At 42.7% G+C, this 22,643-nt stretch overlaps 1 protein-coding gene and 1 long non-coding RNA gene across 11 annotated transcripts in view; both read right to left on the reverse strand.

Annotated features, from left to right (window-relative positions):
• LOC129624822 (translation initiation factor IF-2-like) overlaps positions 1-22,643 on the reverse strand; it is a 353,245-nt gene that overhangs the window by 140,047 nt on the left and 190,555 nt on the right. The window lies entirely within an intron of this gene.
• LOC129624303 (uncharacterized) overlaps positions 1-22,643 on the reverse strand; it is a 60,979-nt gene that overhangs the window by 14,664 nt on the left and 23,672 nt on the right. The window lies entirely within an intron of this gene.

Raw genomic sequence — 22,643 nt, forward strand, 5'->3', positions numbered from 1 at the left:
TTGTCTGTGGCCAGTTTCTACATAGAGTTCAATTCCGAGCCGGCTGTGTGCTGGCGAGCTCTTGACTGTGACCTTCGTGAAGGCTGGGACCTCGGTCCATCTCCTTCTCAGTGCTAGCCCAGCCCACATGCTGAACAAGGAGGCGGGACAAGCCTTTCCGTCTCGTGGCCTCTGGCCTATGCCTGCCCTACCTTTCTCTTAGTTTGGCTCATATTTGGCTTTGGAATTACCTTGAGAATTAACTCGGTAAGACACCATGCCCTCATAGCCCTGTATTCTCAAACAGCAGGTGCTAGATTTGAGAAGTGATCCAACAACAACCCACCCTGGGATAAGGGCCACTTCTTCTAGGGTGAAGGACTCCACCTTAAAAGACAGATTTAGGACAAGAGACCCCTGTCAGTCTGAGTTCTGCTGCAGACGAGACTCATTCCGAGTTCTTCTTGCACCACCTACTCTCTTTCCCTCCTTGGTCATAAAGAATTCCACTTTCTTTCCATTTGCAGCGTAGATAAATTTTTTTGTACTTTCAAAAAATCTCCATTCCTTTTCTCTGGCCCATATCCAATTTCTGAATATTGTGTGTAAAATACGGAAATGAAAATGAAACTCTACTATGGGCTTTATCAATGTTTAACACAGTGAGTGAAGTATTTCATGATTCTGGTGGATTATGTTCTGGTTAACTCAACCCATATCGTGTATGTCTGCCTTTTTGCTAACAGTCCTATATTGCAGACTCATATCCCTGAGTGACAGGGTGAGAATGACTTTTTATCTGCAGAATACTTATGTGCCAATCCCACTCTATATGATGGCTAGGATAATTTACCAGTATTTTCCTTTTCTAGAATAAAAAAAAATAAAAACTCACATTTGCTAAGAACTGTCTGATGCGCTGACAGTATAGTTCACCTTGATTTGATGTTCCTCTTGATGATTGCAACCATCAGGTTCAAATCGGAGCCTCACAAAGTTCTCTAGCAGTCCTCTTCACTTTTAAATATATGTTACATATTTGTGTGGGTAACAATTCAACTCCAAGTAAAAAATAAACGCACTTATTTTTTAACACCAGTTGATACAAACCTCAATCTAGATTAAGTAAATTGCTGTTAATTTAAGTAAGTTCATTTCAGAAGCCCTAAAACACCAGAATGATGATTTAGACAGACCATGTGAAGACAGTCCTAGGAGTTATCCTCTGATTTCATTCATCTCTGTGTATTTTTGTTTGTTTGTTTAAATCTACAATGAGAAAGACAGTGTTGAGAGCAGAGAACTTTTTTTAAAATTTTTTTTTCTGATAAAGCAATGGAAACAAAGACCCAAATTATGTTTCTGAACTGAAATGAAAGAAAATAAACAATAAATGTTATTTCTGATTCAATTCTGGGGGAAAAAATCTCAATCTAGATTAAGTAAATTTCTGTTAATTTAAGTAAGTTAAGTTCATTATACTTTCTCACACTGACCTGAAAAAATTGAAGCATGAATATTAGAAAGAAATGTTTTGACATACAATAAACATAGATTTAATATTATATCATTGAAACAAGATGTATAAGTGAGTGAATTTGGAGAGGAAAGGTATGGATCACAGTCTTAGCTCATTCATGCACCATCAAATCAAAAAAGTCACATTTTGCCTCTAGATCTCTATTTCTTTTTTTAAGTAAAAATAATCAGTAATCAAACTAACACTTAAGCCTTGTATTAAGGCCACAGGACTGGAAAAAGTCCGATTCAAAGCCTCAATGCCCTCAAATATTAGCATTACACAAAGCAGAATATAAAACAGTCATGTTCCAAATAGCTAAAGAAATAAAAAAGAGAACAGTTTTAATACACAAAAATATAAGACTATCAAAAAACAGACTTAGATGATAAAATAGATGTCTGGAAAATAAAAAGAAAATTTTTGAAACTGAAACTGAATGCTACACATATTAGAACACACCTGAGGGTCTTCCCAGGTGGCTCAGTGGTAAAGAAGCCGCCTGCCAGTGGAGGAGACATGGGTTCAGTCCCTGGGCCAGGACGATCCCACACGCCTTGGAGCAACTAAGCCCGAGCATCATAACTATGGAGCCGGGGCTCAAGAGCCTGGAAGCTGAAACTACCTAAGCCTGTGTGCCCACAGCAAGAGAAGCCACAGCAGTGAGAAGCCCGCCCACTGCAACTGGAGAGTAGCCCCGGCTCAGGGCAACTAGAGAAAAAGCCCACGCAGCAACGAAGACCCAGCACAGCCAAAAGTTAATAAATAATTAAGGGAAAAAAAACCTCAGTGAACCAGAAGACAGACCAAGACATATAAACCAGATTATCACATAAAGTGACAAAGAAAATGGAAAATGTGGGAAAGTGGCTATGAGACAAATACAATAGAAATGACAAGAAATGTATTATAATTGAAGTTGTCTTTATCAAAAGACGCTGTAAAGAAAGTGAAGAGCTAATCCACAAACGTGGTGAAAGTGATACCAACAAAGGATGTTATACAGAATATAGGAGACGAAAGCATGAATGCTCAATACAGTTATGAATGGAAACTCAAATATCCAGAGAAATTTACCATTTCACACCCAAGATTTGGAAAAATTAAAAAAAAAAAAACTTGTAGTTCCAAATGTTAACAAGAACTCAGAACACTGAGAACTGGTAGAATATTAAATCTGCCTAACCACTTCAGAAAGTAATTCAGCATCTCATCTGGAGATGCACACCCATTGACTAATCACTTCAATGATTAAATATATTCCCCAAAGAAACACACGCACCCATGAAACAGGGACCTGAGAAAGCTCAAAGGTCTTGACAGCATGGTTTATAATAGTGGGGAAAAATCTAACTATAAGCAACTCAAATCATGCCCATCAACAGATCATTAAAAACTTCTGGAAGAGTCATATAATAGAATATTTCGCAGCAGTGAAAATTAATGAAGTATAGCTACACTGATCAACACAATAAATCTCAGAAAACCATGCTGAGTTTAAAAAAAAAAAAAGCAAAAGTCTCACTCTACATAAACTTCAAAAGCATATAAAAGAATACATTGTCTACAAATACACTGCTGCCGCTGTTCAGTTGCTAGGTCATTCCCAACTCTTCACGACCCCATGGACTGTGGCCCACCAGACTTCTCTGTTTATGGGATTTCCCAGGCAAGATTACTGGAGTGGGTTGCCATTTCCTTCTTCACGGGATCTTCCAGGATCAAGGATCAAACCCGTGTCTCCTGCATTGGCAGGCGGATTCTTTGCCACTGAGACACCAGGGAAGCCCCTACAGATACATACATGTGTAGTAAAACCCTAAGACAGAGCATGATCACTGAAGCAAAGTGGTTTGCTGGGAGACAGAGGAGAGAGGATAAAATCAGAGAAGACAGGAGCCATCTGCTTTGTTCCTAAGGTCTATTTCTTAAGCTGTGTGACACACAGCTGCTGTTTTACTAGTCCTTAAAATATATTAACATGTTACGTATTTTTCACTGTATGTATAAAATATTCCAATAAAATTCTAAAAAGAGCACCGAGGAAAGGAAACAATAAACCTGAGTAGGACTGAGGGCTCGGCCAGGTACGTCTTTGATTCTCTCCCACCTGTGTCGTTTCTCAGACTTAAAGGTACACCTTGCAGCTTCCACCCACAAATCCAGCCGAAGGATAATCAAGGTTTGGGCTAATAAAAGTTTGAGCTAATACTTTCCAAGGAACCTTTCAAGTCAAAAGACCAGCTTTGGCTTTGAAGTCCTCCTGGTAACCCCCACATCTGCAGGCGTCACCTTCTCCTGGTAGAAAACTCCCCCCACCACTGCCCAGTAGCTCCTCAACGGAGGTGACCAGGGCCACCTGTAGACCACTTCAAAAAGCTTCCTGGAGTCTCTTCTAGACTAATTACTCCTAATTATCACAATGCTCTGTATGTATTTTCACAGTAATATGGCTGGCAAGTTTTTAATCATTCATCTTACAGGGGGAAAAATCATTTGAACACCTTTTAGACTAGAGATGAAGGTGAAAGCAATCCAAGAAAATGTACCAGGACAACATCTTGTAATTAGATATCTATTTAAACGCAAGGGACTTTCAGATTTCAGACTTTTGTGGCTGTATGTCAGCTGACTGGTGTTTTCTAAAATGTTCAGTCCTTATAAAGATAACTTAGTACAACTGTCGTGATTTAAAATCTTGAGGGTCTGAGACAGGGAAAGATGGGTGACTAAATAACTTGTGGGAACATTCATGTGGTTTCATTCATAGGTGATTAAAAATACTATCGCTGTTTTAATAAAAACACACACAAAATGAAAAACAAAATCCTAGGAAGAAACAGTAAGTGCAAGGCTATTTGACTTACTCTGATCTACTCTTGTAAGTGATAGAACATTAATATATCTATTAGTATGTGATTTAAGTTAATTCATCAAAATTAGTTTGGTTGGATTTTAAAGTTTTTACAACAGTATGCAAACGCTATTGGTATATATTTTTTTATGCTGAAAACACAATCTTAATGATTTAAGATTGTGAAAACACAATCTTCTATATTATAGAAGAAAGAAAAAAAGGGAGGGAGAAAAGAAGGAAAGAAGAAAGGAATCAAACTTTTGCTAAAGAGAGCCTACATGATTCAACTAACCCACTTTAAGGTATGCTGATGTTTGCCCGATTAATATCCTTCTCTGCAGATAAAAGGTCCCCAAACAGTTAATGTTTATCATATAAAGTGAAAGTGTTAGTCATGTCCCACTCTGCAACCCCAAGGACTATACTTGCCAGACTCCTCTGTCCATGGAATTCTCCAGGCAAGAATACGGAGTAGGTAACCATTCCCTTCTCCAGGGATCTTCCCAACCCAGGGAACAAACCCGGGTCTCCTGTACTACAGGCAGGCAGATTCTTTAACACTAAGCCATCATACACCCTCCTAAAGTCAAATTTGGATCTGATACAGTCGGTGCTAAATACTCGAGCACTCTGAAAAATCAACCTCTAGCACGTCTCTGAAGGCAATGGCACCCCACTCCAGTACTCTTGCCTGGAAAACCCCATGGATGGAGGAGCCTGGTAGCCTATAGTCCATGGGGTCGCTAAGAGTCGAACACCACTGAGCGACTTCACTTTCACTTTTCACTTGCATGCATTGGAGAAGGAACTGGCAACCCCCTCCAGTGTTCTTGCCTGGAGAACCCCGAGGACGGAGAAGCCCAGTGGGCTGCTGTCTATGGGGTCGCATAGAGTCCGACTCGAGTGAAGTGACTTAGCAGCAGCAGCATGTCGCTAGTAAGTATTCCTTGGCTGCAAAACTATACAATTTCAGAAATTCTTAAAATTCCACTTGATATTCCAGCATCATTGATGTTCTCAAAAATATTAGTACCTCTCATAATAATTATTCAGTAACAATATTTGGTTAGTGTTTCCAATATTAACAGAATAAATGCCAATGAATTCCCATCACTGCTAGTACACTCTGTTTAAAATTTTGCTAACAATGGTTTTAGAGGAGAGCTGCAGTCTAGGGTCTGGTCCAGATTGCTGCCTGGAGTGACTTTCCCATCTACTTAACTTCCTGCAGGGTTGGGTGGATCGACTGTTTGGCAGACAACCAAGGGATTCCACTGTTTTGCCCAGAATGCATCTTCAGGTCCACGTACTTCCAGGGAAAACAACCAAAATAAAGAAACAAGCCCACAGCCTTACCAATCGATGGATCAGAAATATAACTGTCTGGGGATGGGGTGAGCAGAGAGAGTCTGGGAGACCCCTACAGGACAGCCCTTCCAGGGCTGCAACTTCCCCAACTGCCTTCCCTTAGTTACCCTGCCTGTAATGAAACCTTGAAGATAAATAAATACACCAGAAACATCTCTTTCCTCTCAGCAGATGTACTCTTTTAGTTGAGGCAATCACAAGACAGCCAGATTTCAGGAGAGGGGTTAGAGTCCCTAAAATTAAAAAGGCAGCCCTTCAAAACCTTTAAAGCTTATCTGGAAGGTGAAGTCAACTGAGCGGAGCTACAGAGAGCATTTCCTGCTTAGCAGGAGTCTGGCGGGGTAGGGGGGTGTTTGAGGGGGGAAGCCTCACCCTTGAGGATCCATTTGGATTTGTATGAATAATTCTATTGCTGTCCCCCTACCCCTAGCCCAGCACACACAGGCACCTCTTTCCAAACAATTAATTCATCAGCCTTTCTCCAGGGGAAGACCTGGACTATTTAAAACTCAGTTCACAGTGAGGATGCTCAGTAAACATGCGTTATTTGAACTATGTCTCTTCTCCGAGTGTCAAAATATATGGTCCGTTTTGCACAGAAGCTGAGCGATGGAGTTTGGAGGCACACCGAAACTACACGTTCGGGCAATTGCATCCATCCGAGTTTTTGGACTAGGGTCCCATCCTCTTACCTCCAAGTTCTAGCGTGCTCTCTACAAGGTTTTCTCTTACAGAGCCCCATCAACACAACCCCATTTGCTCTTGGGTGGGTGAAAGTGTGCAGAACTGCAAGGAAAGAAGGCAGAAGGGATTCCCAAGATGTGCAGATAATCTGCCCCTTAAAATGTTTCTCCTCCCTTGGCAACCTGGGAAGTGGTCCCTGGGGGTGTAGTACAATCCCTGGAAGAGATGATTTTGATCGTGAGCAAATATGAATGGCTGGGATGAAAACAGCAACTGACTTGGGTCCACAAACAGAGGTCAAGGACATCTTCCCATGGGCACCGCCACTAGCGCCTGTCTGGTGTAATGGTGGAATAAACATTAGTCTGTACACACACACACACACACACACAATTCCTCAAAACAGCATCTTCCTATGAGGAGAGCTATATTTGTACAAAACAATATGTTTGAAAATTACGGACAATGTAACAACAATTCCCGCGTTATTCTCTTGTTTAGGACTTCAGTTCAAAAGGCTAATTAGTATTTTGTTTCAGCTGGAGGGAGAGGGGGCTCAGGTTGACAGGGGACCCACAGAGTCTAACTGCTGGCGGACAGACTAGGCGGTGAGGACATGCCAGGCATTGAGGGGCCTTTCATGCCTCATCTCACTGAACTCTCCCGGCAACCCTGGCAGGCAAGCAGGAGTTATTACCTTGATCTTACAAAAGTGAAGAAACAGAGCTTGAGTGAATGTACATAACTTTTTGCGGCCCCCAAAGCTAACTGTTGGTGGAGCCAACATTCCAAAAGACCCAGGCCTGACTCCAAATTCCGCCCTTGAGGCTACACCGCTGTTTCCTGGGAGCTGGGGTGTGTGGAGGCCGTGGAGGTGACCTGCTCCAGTGTCCCTTCAAGAGAGCCCACGGAAGGGACTCTCCCGGTGATCTGGGGGCTAAGACTCCGCACTCCCAATGCAGGCGGCCCCAGGGCCTAGTCAGGGCACTAGATCCCACATGCCGCAACTAAGACTGAAGATCCTGCATGCCACAATAGGACCCAGAACAGCCAAATAAACAAATATTTTACAAAGAGAGCACGAGCCTGCTGCAGGGAGCCTGGCCAACAGATAGGTGCTGGACCTTTCCATCCACGGTGGCTTTCCTTCGAGACCACAATTCCAGAAGACTTTTCTCTGCCTGTGTCTGAGCACCATGAGGTAGCATAACTGGCCCATTCAGGCCAGACCTGGGGTTCCTCTAAAGCTGCGCCACCCAATTTGGTAGACACTAGCAGCATGTGATAACTGAGCACCTCAAATGCGGGCAGTGTGACTAAGGAGATAAACACTTAACTTCCTTTTAATTAATTTAAATCTAAGTAGCTCCAAGGGGCTACTGGTTACCAGACTGGATGGTACAGATACAGGGCATTTCTGCTACTGCATAAAGTTGTACTAAACTGCATTGCCCTTAAAAGACAGGGCTTCTCAGGTGATTCAGTGGTAAAGAATCCAGCTCCCAATGTAGGAGATGCCGGTCGGGAAGATCCCCTGGAGAAGCAAATGGCAGCCCACTCCAGTACTCTTGTCTGGGAAATCCCTTAGAAAGAGACGAGGCTGGCAGGCTACAGTCCATGGGGTCGCAAAGAGGAGAATCAGACGTGACTTAGCGACTAAACAACAGCAACGGGAAAGGCCACTTATGCCATCAAAGAGACCATCAGACTGCAATGTGCACAGATCGAGAAGCAGCAGTGAGAAAGCCTGACCTGAGAGGTGCCTCCCCTTCAGACAGTCATCTCAGGAGACCCTGCAGACGCAGGGAAGGCTGTGGGAGGTGAAGTGAGGTGGGTGGCCCGCAGGAAGGGGGCAGGCACAGAGCGCACGTGACTCAGAGCCACTCTGCCTCTCTGGGGCTGGCAGCAGGGCTGCAGAGAAGAAAGGGCGTCTCAGGGAGGGAAGAGTGGCAAACCGAGGGCAGAATGGGGTAGAGCGGGCAGGGCTTTATGTGGCTCCTGAGAGAGACGGGAAACTAGGGCCCAGAGGCGGCAAGGGTCTAGGGGTAGGACCAGGTAGGCGCTGGTGACGTTTGTTTCTTCACCAGTTTCTCCTACGCTCTTCTTTCTCCTTGATCGCCTGACTCTCAACTCCTCATGAAAAATCTTAATCGGCCCTCGTTCGCCTCCACCCTCCAATCACCAGGGAGAAACACAGACCTGCAATAAATATTTTGTTTCTTTTATGTATTAGACTTTTACGCTCACTAGTCTTCATGCAGTTTAACATTAAAATTTTTTTCTCAAAAAGAGTTAATTGAGAGATTGAAATTGACATATATACACACCACCATGAGTAAAACAGCTGGTGGGAAGCTGCTGTTCAGCAGAGGGAGCTCAGCTCAGTGCCCCGTGAGGACCTAGAGGGGTGGGGTGCTGGGGCAGGGAGACCCAAGAGGGAGGCGCATATGTGTGCATACAGCTGATTCACTGTGTTGTACAGCAGAAACACACCACTGTAAAGTGATTACACCCCAATAAACAAAAAAGAAGAGCTAACTGTCCTTTAAATATGTATTGTGACCCTCCATTAACCTTTCATTGGGTCACAGAGTCAGTGACGAGACGAGGTTACCCTTTTTACCTTTATCAGGGGTATTTTCGCAGGGAAATGTTGGCCAACATTAGCTTTCTTGTATAAAATTAAAAAAAAATCTCTTGCAAAATCAAATACACTTATAAAATATGTATATACAATCTCACTTACTGTAAAGCTGTAGTCAACACAAAGGTCTTCTTTTAAAACAGTCTACCTTAGGAGCTACCTGCAAACTAATATCTGTTCTGTTATTTACTAGTTATTAGCCTGAATTGGTACCTAAACCATAACATGAGAAAATAAAAGATTCATATCAACAGCTTTAAATTCCATAGCCTCAATTCCCAGATATGCTATTAGTTGGTTTTATGAATTTCTCTTCAAAATGTGTGGAATTAATGCATTCATCTAAAAAAGCAGCTAAGAATTCATACACAGCTTAAAAACTACAAACTTCAGAAACACAGATGTTCTACCAAATTCTCACTTGCTTACTTCCAGCTAAATTCATCACTGAGGTTTAAAAAGATTTTCTAAACTGTCAAGGATAAAAAAAAAAAAAGGTAGTATACATTCACATCTGGCTCTGTCACCATCTAGGCGATTATAGACATTAAACATCTGGGCAGGGGAGAGGATCTGTTTGGGAGCTTTTGGCTACCATGACAACTGAGTGTAGTCTCTGCTTATCTACTTTTAACACCACTGCAGGCCTTTCATTTTTGTTCAAAAAGCCCACAGTAGGCACCATTTTAACACAGCGATCATCATGGTAACTAATACTTAGATGTAAGAAGTCAGTTCCTAGAGCATCTCTCTTATTCCTGTTATTTATTACTACGGACAAATTCTTTCCAGTCGCAGTCACGCAGAGAAAGTAGTCTGGGGGCTTCCCTGGTGGTTTAGATGGGCTTTCCAGGTGGAGTTAGTGGTAAAGTACCTGTCTGCTGATGCAGAAGACATAAGAGACGTGGGCTCGATCTATGGATCGGAAAGATCCCCTGGAGAGGGGCATGGCAAATCACTCCAGTATTCTCGCCTGGATAATCCCATGGACAGAGGAACCTGGCAGGCTACAGTCCATAGGGTCAAAAAGAGGTGGACAGGACTGAAGCGAAGACTGAAGCGACTTAGCACACACATATGCTGGCAGTTTAGTGGTTAAGAATCCATCTTGCTATGCAAGGCATGTGGGTCTGATCCCTGACCAGGGAACTAAGATCCCACATGCAGCAGAGGGACTGAGTCCACGCGCTGCAACTGGAGAGTCTGTGAGACACAACAAAGATCCTACGTGCTGCAACTAAGGCCCAATGCAGTCAAATAAGTAATAAATGAACAAAATGCACAGAGCACGCGGGTAGACATGCTTTCCAAAGACCTACAGATGACCAAATGCTTGAAAAAATGAACATCAACAGACATTAGGGGATGCAAATCAAAACCACAATGAGGTATCACCTCACACCTGTCAAAATGGGTATCATGAAACAGCAGTTAACAAGTCTTTCAGAGAAGACGTGGAGAAAAGCGGACCCTTCAACACACCAGACTACTGGTTATACACAGCTCCCAATCCCTCTGGTGTCCTAAAATCAGCCAGGCTTGGAAAATGCTAAAAATTAGGCCTCTTTACTCCCTGAGAGTCAAGTAACTGGCATAGCACTTTCCTTCTAAAAATATGTATCACCCTCCCCACAAGAAAATATGCTTCATGAAAGCATATTTAGACAAAAACAAGTCGTTTTTGTCTACTTTAAACAATGTGTTTTCCACAAGACCTATAGTGCCTACGTGGGTGCCGCATGCTAAGTCTGCTTCGCTCATGTCTGACTCTTTGGGACCCCATGGACTGTAGCCCGCCAGGCTCCTCTGTCTATGGGATTTCCCAGGCAAGAATACTGGAGTGGGTTGCCATTTCCTTCTCCAGACCCAGGGATCAAACCCTGAGTCTCTCACATCTCCTGCATTGGCAGACAGGTTCTTTATCACCAGCGCCACCTGGGGCCTATAGGGCTTGGCAAATATTTGTTGAATGAATGAATATTCTGTCGTGTCTCCTATACTCAAGCACATTGAAAGAGCCCAAAGTCCAATCCTCCATCTCAGAACTAAGGTAAGCACAGCCTATGGTTTAGACAGCTGGGCCCTTTCCCTGGCCTGCTTCATCTGCTCACAAAGGGGTCTCTCTGCCGGGGGGCTTTGTGACCAGCAGGTGCAAGGCCTGCCATGAAACTCAGTCTCTGGAAATATCTCCAACCAAAGAAGGGCAAACGGTAAGTCTGCAAAAAAAAAAAAAAAAAAAAAAAAAAAAAAAGCATGACACGGCCGTTTTTCACTTTTACTGTAACTTGTTAAAAACAAAAAGTTAAACTATAGGCAATATGGGGTGCTATGTATAAAACCAGAGGAAAGGGTCTGGGCTCCTTTAAAATGCATTATTTAGAATGTGAAAGCACTTTCTTCTGAAAGCTTTATTCCTGCTTCTCTTTAAAATATGTATTATTTTATTTATGTATTATTTAAATTTGTATTATGTTTATTATTATAAATATTTATTTATTATTTGGCTGTGTTGGGCCTCAGCTGCGCTCTGTGGGATTTTGACAGGTGTGAGGTGATACCTGGAGAAGGCACTGGCACCCCACTACAGTACTCTTGCCTGGAAAATCCCATGGACGGAGGAGTCTAGTAGGCTGCAGTCCAGGGGGTCGCTAAGAGTCGTGTCACTTTCCCTTTTCCCTTTCATGCATTGGAGGAGGAAATGGCAACCCACTCCAGTGTTCTTGCCTGGAGAATCCCAGGGACGGGGGAGCCTGGTGGGCTGCCGTCTGTGGGGTCGCCCAGAGTCGGACACGACTGAAGCGACTTAGCAGCAGCAGCAAGGTGATACCTCATTGTGGTTTTGATTTGCATCCCCTGACGTTCGTTGACATTCAGCATCTTCTCCTGTGTTTGGTCATCTGCAGGTCTAGCTGTCGTTAAGTGAACTCAGTTGCTCCACCGCACATGGGACCTTAGTTCTCTGACCAGGACCCGAACCTGTGTCCCCTGCACGGCAAGGCAGATTCTTAACCACTGGCCCAACAGAAAGTCCCAGAATGTGAAACCTCCTTTTTTTTTTTCCTAAAAATTCAAGAAGTAGTTTAACAGAAGCTCTGAAGGCAGCACCAAGCTGACAAGGACCTGGAGAGTTAGTATTCCTCCACTTACTCTAAGGAGAGTCCTGTGGCAAGTGGCGTTTTTCCACCCGAGAGAGAACACTGATGACCCCCTGAAAAGTGTTAATGGCATCCTAACTAGATTTAAGTGAAAACAGTTGAGTGTTAGTGTGCCTGCTGAAATGCGTGGAGGCGGTCAGAATGCTGTGGGGAAGCTGGAAGAGGCTCTGACAGAGCTAATAGACTCACAGCCCTGGGTGAACTGGGCCAAGAGTACGTAGCCTGTAACTGAGTCTGCAGAGAGGCTCATTTTTCATAAATCACACTTTCTAATTTTCCTTATGTAGGAGTTGCCGATATATCCCAAATAACTCATTTATAACTACGTAACTTATTAGTAAAAAGTTCCTTCTGATTGTCCTTATTTTCAACCGTTATCAGTGGGCAGTAAGTTAATTCCTTGGCAGCAAAGTTACCTAAAGGCTGGTCTGGCCACAGAGGAACCCTGGGCTGGTATGTGTCTAGAGCTCTCAATTCCCCCAAAGCAATGACACGTCATTTCACACATGCGCTTGCTAGGTTGCTTTAGTTGGACACTGAAGTGACTGAGCACAATCCAAAAAAAAAAAAAAAATCAGCATGAAAAAAAAACCTAGTTCTGAGTCATGGACCAAAGCTGACTATGTTACAGCATAAACCACTGGAAGTGTTAGCTGTGATAAGCTATAAAAACTCCTAATAGAACTACTGCTAATAGGCATAACAAAATTCTGAATCCCAGGTTTTATATCAGCTATAATCTTACAGACTCTTATATGCACATGAGTGCTAAGTCGCTTCAGTCCGTTTCGACTCTTTGCAACCTATGGACTGTAGCCCACCAGGCTGTGCCCATGGGATTTTTCAGGCAAGAATACTGGAGTGGGTTGCCGTGACCTTCTCCAGGGGATCTTCCCAACCCAGGGATCAAACCTGCGTCTCTTACATCCGCTGCATTGGCAGGCAGGTTCTTTACCACTAGCGCCACCTGAGAAGCCCTATTTCACATGACTTACCAATAATTCTGTAGGGTGGATGTGACAACCCTCATGCTATAATTATGAAAACCTACGCCCAAGGAGGTTACAGCTTACCAATGAGGGCAAATACGGACACTCAAATCCCAGACCACAGACCCAAGAACCTACTGCTCTTTCTACCGCATGATGAAGATTCTACTGGAAGAAAATTTGGTCTCTTGGGAGATGTGCTGGGCCTGGGTATCTGTGAGGACACCTGAGCCAAGTCTCAGGTAGAGACATCTTATGGACACTCTATAGTCCTGATCCCAGAGTTTTGCTTTTTTTTTTTTTTAATTTTTGGCTGTACTGGGTCTTTGTCGCTGTTATGTGGGCTTTCTCCACTTGCAGTGAGTGGGGACTATTTTCCAGTTGCAGCGCTTGTGGGTTTCTCATTGTGGTGCCTTTTTGCAGAGCATGGGCTCTAGAGTGCATGGGCTTAGTAGCCCCATGGCATGTGGGATTTCCCCTGATTCTTAGCCACTGGAAGTCCCAGATCCCTGGTTCTTATCTGCCTAAATCCCATCTTGTGCAGTTAAGGGTACTGCACCAAGCTTATGGCTGTTGTTGCTTATTCACTCAGTTGGATCTGACACTTTTGTGACCCCTACAGACTGCAGCCCACCAGGGATCCACAGTCCATGGCATTTCCCAGGCAAGAATACTGGAGTGGGTTGCCATTTCCTCCTCCAGGGCATCTTCTCGACCCAGGGATCAAACCCACGTCTCCTGCATTGGCAGGCAGGTCCTTTACCACTGAGCCACCAGGGAAGCCAAAGGCTTACAGCTAGTGACACCCACGTCACTGAGCTGCCGGGGATGGCTCCCTGGTGTCTAGGATGCAGAATGGCAGGGAATGACTCCTTCATGTGACACGAACTGTACAGTATCTTCCTCTGTTAAATGTTCCCGGGGAGAAAGTTTTAGAAACACATCCTCCACATCACTAAAGACATTTCAGTAACTGCATCTTTAAGACCTGAAAACATCCTCTTATTTGAGGGCTAAGAACGAGTAGGAGTGTGGGAAGAGCGATGTATTATTTCGGGTTGAAACTCTGGATAATAAAAGGACTGACTTTTAAACAACATATTTTTTTTCCCCCAAAACTTAAATTATGCCTATTCTGTTCAGTGTCACAAATATTTTTATCTCCTATGCAAAGAACATTGTGCTGGGTGTCAAAAGATACAGAGATGAATAAGAGATGATTTCTTCCCTCGAGGAATCATTGATCTAATGAAAAGATGGGAATCTTTCTAGAATTTACATGTGCCTACCTTCTTAAGAATAATATTGTACAACTTTTCCTTGGTGGCTTAGGGCATCGTTATAAATATCTGCTGTTGTCCTGGCAACAAGAGTGGGCACAGCTGTAGTTAGAAATGAGCATACTCTGGTACTAACGGCTACTGATCACGGGGGTTAACCAAGAGCTTGTCGTCTGCCTCCTGGAACTGGCTGGCTGGCTGGCAAGGCAGATACACGTATCCTTCTGCTCCCTGGTCTTTTCCCATTCTTCTCATGCTGCACATGAGCCAAAAACATGCTGCACATGAGCCAAAGACATGCTGCATGACAAATGTGCTTTGACCATGCACACAACTGTCTTAAGTCTTCACTGAGGCTCTCCAGGGCTAAACTCTTCTGCTGACCACCCTGTTGAGTCCCCACAGTTTCCCTGAAGGTCACTTTTTATCGCTGAGACTTTCTCTGATGTCAGTGTCAGCCACCCGTCTCCCTCCAGTCACTTGAATGTCCACAATGCTGGCACCACCCCTTCAAATCTCTGCCAAGTACCCTGCAACGCTTCACTCTGTTGTCCTCCAATGACACTGTGCCTGAGATGCCTAGCAGAGAGTAATCGGAGAATAGGCGCTGGAGAAAGGCCAGTCTTTGATGTGACCCTCGCCCTGGTCTCGGCATCTTTCACACCATCGGGCGGACTCATACAGATACTGCTCTGTGGTCAGCAAACCCACACATCACCAACACATCACTTTTTATTTCTGTGCATCTGGGAACAAAGTTCGGGCTTCCCCGGTGGCCCTCGTGGTGAAGAACCTGCCTGCCGATGCAGGAGACAGAAGAGACACGGGTTCGATCCCTGGGTGGGGAAGGTCCCCTGGAGGAGGGCATGGCAGCCCACCCCAGTATGCTTGCCTGGAGAATCCCATGGACAGAGGAGCCTGGTGGGCCACAGCCCACAGGGTCGCACAGAGTCAGACACCCCTGAAGTGACTTAGCACACACGTGAACAAAGTTTTCTTTTCTCCTTCACCTCTGCACAAGACATTCATTATGCTTGCCACAACTCATTCTTAACGGTACAGTCTGATAGCTTAAAAGCTCCTTAGTATTTTCATAAATTTTCTCCACTCGGTGGTTCTTTTTAATAAAAGAGTCACTTTGGCTTTATTTATATTTTTACAAACAGTTTGTATTTCAGATATAACATAATTCTGGGTCTGAGTCACGTTATCATGGACGCACAACTCAAGTTTTCTAGAAGCCTCACCATCATTCCGAGGCTGCTCCCTCTCATCTAATGATGGCAAACCTATAGATGACATGAAAGTCTAAGGCTCGCAGCTAAAAGACAAAGCAACTATAAAGTATGGCACACGCAGCATCTGATTATCTTTCTCCAGGTAACCTCACACTTGCAATTCAAAAAAAGAAAATGGTCTTGTCTTCTTTTGTAACATAAAAACAATGTCATGGAATCCTAATTTTATTTTAATCTCCTTGCAGGCTCTCATTAAAGCTAGCACATATTATAATTGAATTGAAAAGTGATAACCATTACATTATTGTGGCATAAGAATTAATGTAAGGTGCGTCAGGGCAAATATTAAAATAACTATTATGAATGTAAGAAGAACATGCCTCCACTATACTCTTAGGGGTTTCATTTAGGTAAGAATTATTTCTATCTCCTTCTTATTCATCCAGACGAGAGCCAGATAAATGACAGTTGCGGATCTAAACTTATCTTTACTAATAGGGTTGTTTTCTCAGAGAATAACTTCCTTATGATTGATTGCCCCAGTTTTGAAAATTTGCACCTCTCAGCCCCAGGTGTTCTTTGGAAGGCATGATGCTAAAGCTGAAACTCCAGTACTTTGGCCACCTCATGCGAAGAGTTGACTCAGTGGAAAAGACTCTGATACTGGGAGGGATTGGGGGCAGGAGGAGAAGGGGACGACAGAGGATGAGATGGCTGGATGGCATCACTGACTTGATGGACGTGAGTCTGAGTGAACTCCGGGAGCTGGTGATGGACAGGGAGGCCTGGCGTGCTGCGATTCATGGAGTCGCAAAGAGTTGGACATGACTGAGCAACTGAATTGAACTGAACCGAACCTCTCATGAGTATATGAAAATTCTGAGTGTTTCACGTCAACCTATTTGAAATTTACATGGCAGGGTTCCAAGCTGGGAGTTACAAAGTGCTCATCCCTCCCACGCAACAACCATCTGCCCTGGTCATCAAGACAGTGTCCAAACACCAAAGTGCTCTTGGCATTTATGTAATGTTTTCGTGGTATTTTTCAGGTGGTAAATGAATTCTAGCTTGGTATCCATTCAAACTGATATTTCTGAAATATTTACTCAACCTTTATTAGCTGGAATTGGGGGAAACTTATTAAGAAAAGTGTGTATCTATCTCTTCATGGTTAGTTAGCAAGCCTAGCGGATGCGCTGAATGAATGTATCACTTTCTCTTGCATCAATCTTTTTCACATTTTTTTTGGCTCATTACTGGCTAAAATTAGTTATTCACACTCATGAGGGCAGCAGTAACCTACATATATTGAGTTACAACATGGATTGCAAAGTTCTTTGGTTTCTGTTCGTGTTGTCAAAAACGTTTTCCACTTTTCCCTGGTCCTTTTTTTCAGCTCAGTCTTCCTTTACGATATGTCAAAACCAAGCAAACTCTTGGAAAGCACACAGACAACAAAATAAATGCACAGCATGGTGACCAATAGTTAATACTGTAATATATATTTGAAAACTAAGAACATAAATCTGAAAAGTTTTCATCACAAGAAAGAAAAACTGTAAGTGTGGTGATGGATGTTAACTAGACTCACGGTGGTTGATCATTTTACAATGTATACATATATCAAATCATTATGTTGCACACCTAAAACTGATATAATGTTAAATGTCAATTTTATCTCAATAAAAGAACATAAATTTAAAAAATAAACAAATCACTTGTTTCCAATAAACAGGCCTATATATACTACTACTCAGGATAAGAATTTCAAGAGACTGCATTTCCAAATTCCGGTGCTCACAATAGCGGTGAGGTTTGCTGTAACATAGCACAAAATATCCAATACAGTTCAGCAATGCCAGCGATTATTATAGTTATGAAAATATTCAATAGAGACAGTTCAGCAACTGTCAGCCAACCATTCTTATTGTTATGTTGCCCCCACACCCCTGGGAGGTGGTTGGAATACATTCTGTCTTGTCAGTTGCCGAAGAGTTACATGTGGAAATCTGGGTTAATACGTAACACATTTCCCATTAACTAATGATCCTCTATCAGTCCTGGTGCCTGAAGACTCTGCCTTTCCTTAATTCAGATCTGTTCACCCAGGCACATACTCGTATCCCTGGATCCATCTATCAGACATCAAGGATGACACTGATACTTGGAAGACTAATTCTCAGTCTAAACATTTAAATGTTATATGCGAAATAACGTCGCAGGATCTGAAGCAAGGAACTTGCACACCTGACTCAGTCACACACCCGGTGCGGCCCTGTCCAGATGTTGGAATGCATCAGTCGTTTCGGATTAACTTATAATGAGAGAAATCAAGGCACGACTCATACAAGTCTCAGAGGTCTACTTAGGTGACGACGAAGACCTACGATGCCCCCTGAAGTATAGCTGACTCTCCAGTCTTATTAAGAATATACGTTTCTGACATTTTAAATATCTTAAGTCAGGGATTTGAGCCACTTGGGAAAAACAGTGTTGCAGCATGTAATTTAGGTTATTTCAACAGAGCCAGTTCAATCTTAAATCACCGTTTCTAACGCATTCTAGCAATGCTTCTTTTGTAAAGCCACTCTGCCCAGTAGTTACAGCAATCATCAAATGTGATGTAACAACAAATTACATGTAGGGTCTGCAAAACATGTCAACCTCCCGGCAGTTGGAAGCTTCTCCCAGGAGCCTGGGCTTGCCCCTGGCATGGTACTCTTCTTCATCAGTTTCACAATGCCACACTGCTTCCCAGCCTACTAATGCACAGGCCTCAAACACAGACCCCCTAAGCACTCTCCAAGACACTGATATTACCTTCAGCGTAGACACTTTCTTTCCCTCTTGGCAAATTCTACATTTTTTACCAATCACTATCAACAGTCATCTTCATATATGAATATTAATACTGTATATTAAATAATTCTTGGTAACTTGTTTGGTGGGAAGAATTGAAAGGAGGGGGGTCACCCTGGTGGCTCAGTGGTAAAGAATCCGCCTGTCAAAGCAGGAGATCCAGGTTTAATCCCTGGGTCGGGAAGATCCCCTGGAGAAGGAAATGGCAACCCACTCCATACTCTTGCCTGGGAAATCCCACAGACAGAGGAGCCTGGCCAGCTACGGTCCATGAGATTGCAGAGAGTTGGACATGACTGAGTAACTGAAAACACACACACACACACACACTGATCATAAGCAAGCAAGCCAAAGGAAAATCATTTCCACTACGAAAAGCTGACCTCTGAGAAGCAGCTTGAGAGAAGAGATTAATGCCCGAGGCAGGATCATTTCTAATAAGATGGTGGGTATTACATCAAGGAAGAGGAGACAGAGTATATTTCCCAGTGACCAGCCCATTCAATGGTAGCTGAACATGTTGGAAATGAGAAAACACAGCCATATCCTATATGGATGACATTCATAGCCTTGTGAGTCACTAGTCAAGAGCAGCATATCTGAAGGTTGAGAAAGATCTGGAAGGGAACTGGATTATCACTGACAAATAGTTCTAAATGGATAGAAGCAACATTTTTGCTGCCATCCCAGCTGTCATCAATTACCAAAGGGCAGATTTTTTTTTTTTTTTTGCTAAAGACAAAGGAATAGAATTATAGGTTCTTTCCCAAAGAGTAAAAAAAGAGAGCAGACTTTATGACTTTTGGAAAGCTTTGACCCAAGAATTCCTATAAGGTGACTTGAAAATTAATGTTTTTTCCCCAAGGGAACTTGTATTAAAAATTAATCTAATAACCAGTTAATTATCATAAATTCTCCTCAGTATTTTTCTCACCAAGACTTTCATGACTCTCAAAATAAATCAGTAGCATTATGACCTGTGCCTTCCACTACAGCCCAGGACTTTGTTCCATAAACGCAATACAATAAATTTCATTTCTCATCATCGATCATTCTCTTTGCAAAGAAATATTGAGCCTTACATTTCACAATAAATATTTTTGGGTGGTTAGAACTGCACTTAAGGAACATTTCTGAGTGATAATAAAAGTTTACCCTAGTGGCCTCCTTAGTTTTTTAACAAACTGCCAAACCATTTTCCAAGTTGGCTGTATAATTACACATTCCTATCAACAATCGATCAGTGATCTAGTTTCTCTGCTTCCCTGCCAGCGTTTGCTCTTGTTACCAGTTTTAATTTAGCTATTGTGATAGATGTATAGTGATTTTGCACTGTGATTTTAATATGCATTTCCATGATGGCCAAGGATACCAACATGTTTTCACATGCTTATTGGCCACTATATATACCCTTCGATGAAATTCTTCCTGTCTTTTCCCCATTCTCTAACTCGATTGCTTTTCAGCGTGGACTTTTGAGAGTTCTTTATGCGTTCTGGGGCACTAGCTCTTTCACAGATTAAGGGTTTGCAAATATTTTCTCCCAGTCTGCAGTGTACATTTTTATCCTCCCAACAGAGTCTTTGGCAGAGCAACACAACTTCATATGAACAAGTTCTGAAACTGTTTTCTTTTGTGGATCATGCTTTTGGCATCAAGTTAAAAACTCTTTGTCTATGCCTACACACCAAAGATTTCATCCTATTTTTTCCTAACAGTTTTGTACTTAAGTCCATGATCTATTTGGAGCTAATTTTTGTTAAAATAAGGTTCATTTTTCACCTATAAATGTCATATTGCTCCAGCACTGTTTGTTAAAAAAAGGTATCCTGAGATATTCCCAGTTCTTGGTATGAAGTGTGATTTTCAATTAAACTCTGAACCCTTTTGTATTATGCGCCGAGACACTGGATCTTATTTAAACTCACCTTAACAAGGCTTTCTTTCCCTGACAGGGATGACACTGCCTCATTATTGCCAAGTGAAAGTAGAAGTCCAGGTTCCCTAATGGGCCTCCGCTGACACACAAGTGCAGAATTTTGTTACATGAGTATCCATTTTCACTTGTGGAGCCCTTGTACTCTATTATCTCACACCTTTATTTTCCAGACATTATGGCCTCATAGTCCTTAAGTGCTACTTCAACAGTAGTGGGAACAGATTATTCCAAGCAGCAATAAAGCATCCTTTAAAACAGGAATACAATTAAAACACCTCCCTCAGTTAAACCTTACTGCCATTATTACATGGTCCCCAAAACAGGCTTTGCTTATTTTAATTCAAAAGCTGAACTTCCTGCTTTTCTCTGCAAAGAAACTCGTAAACAGAAAAGGATTAACTCCTTGTGGACCTCAGTGTATTACATAAAAGGGTGTGTGTATGTGTGTGTACACACTTCTGATAATATTTGCTCACTGGAATACTTTGGGGAAAAAGAAATGCATACAAATATAACTCAACATAATACCATCTAGCTATAAACTCTTCATACATTTTCTTTGGAATGGTCCACTCTAGTTTCTTCCATGAATTTTTTTTCCTTCTTTTTATAAAATGGGCTGATACTATAAACATCATTTGGAACCCCGCTTTATTCACTTAACATTAAATAATGTGTTTTCCCATTTGGTTAAATGGTCTTTAAAAACATGAGTCTTTAATGACTATAGTAATATTCTACCTTATGAAGGTGCCATAATTTATTTAAATGTTCTTCTATTTGAGGCTATGTTTCCACACTTTTGCTGTTTTTAATGATATTGCAATGCATACCCTTTACCATAAATCTTTGATCTATTTTTTTCTTAGGGCAGACTGCTAGAATTTGGATTACCAGATTGCAGTTACCAGTAACGCCAGGCTCCATTCTAGAGCAGGAAGTACTGCTGTGGGTCAGGACTTGGTTCCCTCTTGCCCATGGGCCTGAAAGGAGTTTGCAGATTCTGCATCCTTCCAGCAACACAAGGCCGGGGTTGTCTTCAGAGTACTTGTTTAGGGTACACCATGTGGCCAGGCAAGCCTGACGCTCCTCCTGCTTGCACCAAGATTTACTGGCTTCCCGTGCTCCTTAAAGAAGCTTCTGGGAACCAGGGAAACTAAGTCATGCGTGTGCTTCCTCTAGTTTGCATCCTACCTCTTTTCACCTCTGCAACTGTGAGGGCCAAGGGGAGGGTATGAGTCAGCAGAACGGTGCTTTTTGCAGGAAGCCTTACTTGTTAATTTATTTCAGGAGAAATAAAAGGGTTACAGTATCAGTCCATTTGAAACAAAATCGGTGACTTCCCTGGTGGTCCGGTGGTTATGAATTTGCCTGCCAACGCGGGGAACGCACGTTTAATCCCCAACCCCAGGAAGATGCCACATGCTGGCAGGGGGGAGAGGGCAACTGAGCCCACAGGGTAAAGCCACTGACCCTATATGCTGCAACTGACTAGGTCTACTTTAGAGCCTGTGTTCTGCAACTGACTAGGTCTACTTTAGAGCCTGTGTTCTGCAACGAGAGAAGCCAGGCCAACTAGAGAGTAGCCCCGTCACAATGAGAGAAAGTTCATGCACAGCAGCAAATCCAGTGCAGTCAAAAGTAAACAAATACAATTATAAAACAAAACAAAACAAAAGAGAAAAAGAAAACTAGGAACACAATACCTATATGTAAATATATTTCTATTTACCTATTGCCAAAATTTAGGACACTAGTTTCATTACGCTGTGCGACTGCATTACTGCTTCTAAGTCGCTTCAGTCGTGTCCGACTCTGTGCAACCCCATAGACGGCAGCCCACCAGGCTCCCCCGTCCCCGGGATTCTCCAGGCAAGAACACTGGAGTGGGTGCCATTTCCTTCTCCAATCTCCAATTACACAATGCTCTTAATAAAGCACTTTCAAGCTATTTTCTTTTCTTAATAGAATATATGTTATTTAATTGTAAAACTGTACACTACCTCCTTATACCCTTTAAAACAAGAATATTTTCCATTGCCATCAAGACAAACAGGAGTATCTTTACACAAAAGAACTCATCTGTCAACTTACTTTAAAACACCCAATTTCCATCAGCTGTTTGCTCTCCC

Source organism: Bubalus kerabau, chromosome 12 (genome assembly GCF_029407905.1).
Source record: "Bubalus kerabau isolate K-KA32 ecotype Philippines breed swamp buffalo chromosome 12, PCC_UOA_SB_1v2, whole genome shotgun sequence".
NCBI lineage: Eukaryota > Metazoa > Chordata > Mammalia > Artiodactyla > Bovidae > Bubalus > Bubalus kerabau.